The sequence below is a fragment of the Cetorhinus maximus genome, chromosome 15, assembly GCF_964194155.1.
Source record: "Cetorhinus maximus chromosome 15, sCetMax3.hap1.1, whole genome shotgun sequence".
NCBI classification, from domain to species: Eukaryota; Metazoa; Chordata; class Chondrichthyes; order Lamniformes; family Cetorhinidae; genus Cetorhinus; species Cetorhinus maximus.
This window is the reverse complement of record NC_135893.1, coordinates 94,989,933-94,992,828: the sequence shown is the minus strand read 5'-3', so window position 1 is coordinate 94,992,828 and position 2,896 is coordinate 94,989,933.

Below are 2,896 nucleotides of genomic sequence, written 5' to 3'. Positions count from 1 at the left end.
GATCATTACAACAGCCAGTAAAAATCACAATTCAGCAAACTACAAGAGCTCTCCACTTACCATTTATACTTTACTTTAATGCATTTAAATTTAAAATGACAGAACAGAATGCTTGGCAGAGTGTAAAGCACTCACCGCGATGAATTTTTTTTAAAGATTCCATTCAATAGAATGGAATCGAAATGCAAATTACTGACATTGAAAATTAATATTCAAAGAGCTAAACACAAATGGCATACATATCTTTCTATCTTTCTCCAGCATCCATACAAGAGTTCAGATTAGACATAGTGTGTGTGAAATTCACAGGAATTGTGGGTACTGACCAAAAAGCAAACTTACACATTTGATCTCTAGAAAGAGCAATCAACAGAAAAAAAATTGCAGATGAGGAGCCAGGCTCTCCTTGGTTTCAACAGATGTCATCCAATAGGAGAGAAAGTGATATAACTCCAATCAAATATGCAATTATTCTGGATAGGAACAGAACAGAAGCTTACTGTTCTAGTACTTGTGTTATTACTCCATAACTCCACAGAATGTCATGCCTTCTATAAGAACTGATGCAAGTCAGGAATCATTCAATGAACCCACAAAACTAAATTAAAACCCCATGTGGAAAGTTTCTTTTTCTAAGAAATTTAAACAGGAACAGGCACACTTAAAAATTAGATATACTTGTAGCTAAAAATTGGTTGATGTATCCAACAAGGGTTGGAATGGTACTTTTTCATTACATGGATATTCAATTTTAGTCTGTAAAATTCACCAAAGTATAGAAAGTTGCAAAAATTAGAATGGAAATACATACATGCAAGTGTAACAGAGCTTTCAATATTTTTAAACAGTTACCATTATACATACAACTACTCATCTCCAGTTAAACCAGTTAGGTGTTAATTCATAGAATAGTTGCCATTTATTATGGTTATTTTGGTATTTCACAATACAACCACTTGCATTATTTCTTTCAGCTAACTTTTTAACTCTGTAAAACTAGAACTGAAAAAGTTGATGAGCTAATTTCATGTCTAGTTATTTTCCTCCTCTCTTGCTGTTTAAAAAGTGCAGCACTTAGTAGCTGATTTGATTTTTTACTCTTCTTGTAGCTAATATCCTTGGTGCGCAATATTTACCAAAGATAGAATATCACATTTGTTATATTATCTTGCCGTCCATTTTGAAAATCTTCAAAAATAAGAGTTAAAGAAACATAACTAAGGGTGTCTCCTTTATATATACTTATACAGCAGTCATCTCCCTCTGCACAAACTACCTTCTGCCAGGAAGGCGGAATACACTACCACCAGTAAGAGGTAATGTTACTAATTTGTACTTCTGTGGCAGAACTTCACACCAAGGAGTACATACTGAGAAAAAGTGGGTCAAGCATATTCTGCTTGAGTTTTAAATTCTAATGGGTAGAAAATGAGGGCTGTGTTAATTTCCATGCCAGAAGGCAACATGACCCTTGTAACGATCCACTGAAATAAAACGGTGAAGTTAGGACTTAAACCAAAGCAATACACAAGAGTGGGACTAAATCAACCCTGTAGGGAACTGCAAGTTATCAATGGTAGCCTGCACCTTTATAGTACCCTTAACATTAAAAAATCTCAAAACACTTTCAAGAGCTTAGGAGCCTGAATGGACATGGGAACAGGTACCTTTATACACTTTTTCTTCAAAAGAACGTATGCCTAATGTAAATTGTAGTTGCCAAATACTTGCTGTGTAATTTACAACACAAGAAATAATAAAGCTAGCTTTGGTGGTTATGTAATTTCATAACTCAGTCCAAAGACTAAATGATTTAATCTGAACAGAATGGGATACAGATTACAAGACTCAAAAGGCTAATAATTACATGAAATGGTTAAGCCTCACTCTTATAGTTCTCACATTGCTATAGTGAAACTGGGAATAGCTAAGGCTAGACATTTGCTGTTACTTCAGCTGGACAATTTGGAGTCCTGCTGTTCTCTAATGGAAAAGGTTCAAGTTCTACATACCTGCAATTATAGAATGGAGTGTACTGGACAATTATTCACTGGCCTGAGCAAAGACAAATACTGTACACCAAGAGTAGATAGTGACCATTGCAAAAGCATCAAACAATGTTAAGTGTTGGCCACACCACACAAATTTGGCAGAATAGAATACCTTGAAGTACTGCAACCTTATCCTATTTCCTGTAACATGAAAGGGCTGGAGCATTGTAAACAAAACCTTAAATGAAATTCAATTTGTTCAGAACTGGTTATTGAATGCAACTTAGGATAGGAATATAGCTTTCCATTAGACTCAATAGCAGGCACAACCCACACATACTTAAATACATCTGTAAACCACACATTTAGGGTTTGACCCCAATTTGAATTTTGAGAAAAGTCATCTAACATTAAAGTTGACCTTGGCACTGATTTTAATTATTCATTGCACCTTTACCAAAGCACTCCCAGCTCAGTGAGGGAACATGATTCCACAAAGAGCATGTGCCTTCCTGTAACTCATCTAAAAGAATATAAGAAAGTAAGTAAGTGTGAATCTTGGTCATCACTACCAGCAAGCTATGACAGAAAAACTAATTAACCACCTTGTCCTCAACCAGAAGTCATTTACACACTTAAAGCAGTGCTCACAAGATAGTTATAAGGAATGGGAATCTGTTCTCCCCTCCATTACTAACGAGACCAGAACAGCCAACTTTGGCACCCTACCTTTGCCCAGTTTGCAGCTAACTCAGCATGGACAAGGAATCAAAAGGACCTTCCTGGTTTAGGTAGCTCAACCATCAAGGAAGCAGAATTTGCTGAAGTTTTCTTTGTATGGGGGGGTGGTGGTGTGTGGGGCGGGAAAGAGAAGGGAGAAAGAGAAAAGCAGCATGAGGTACATA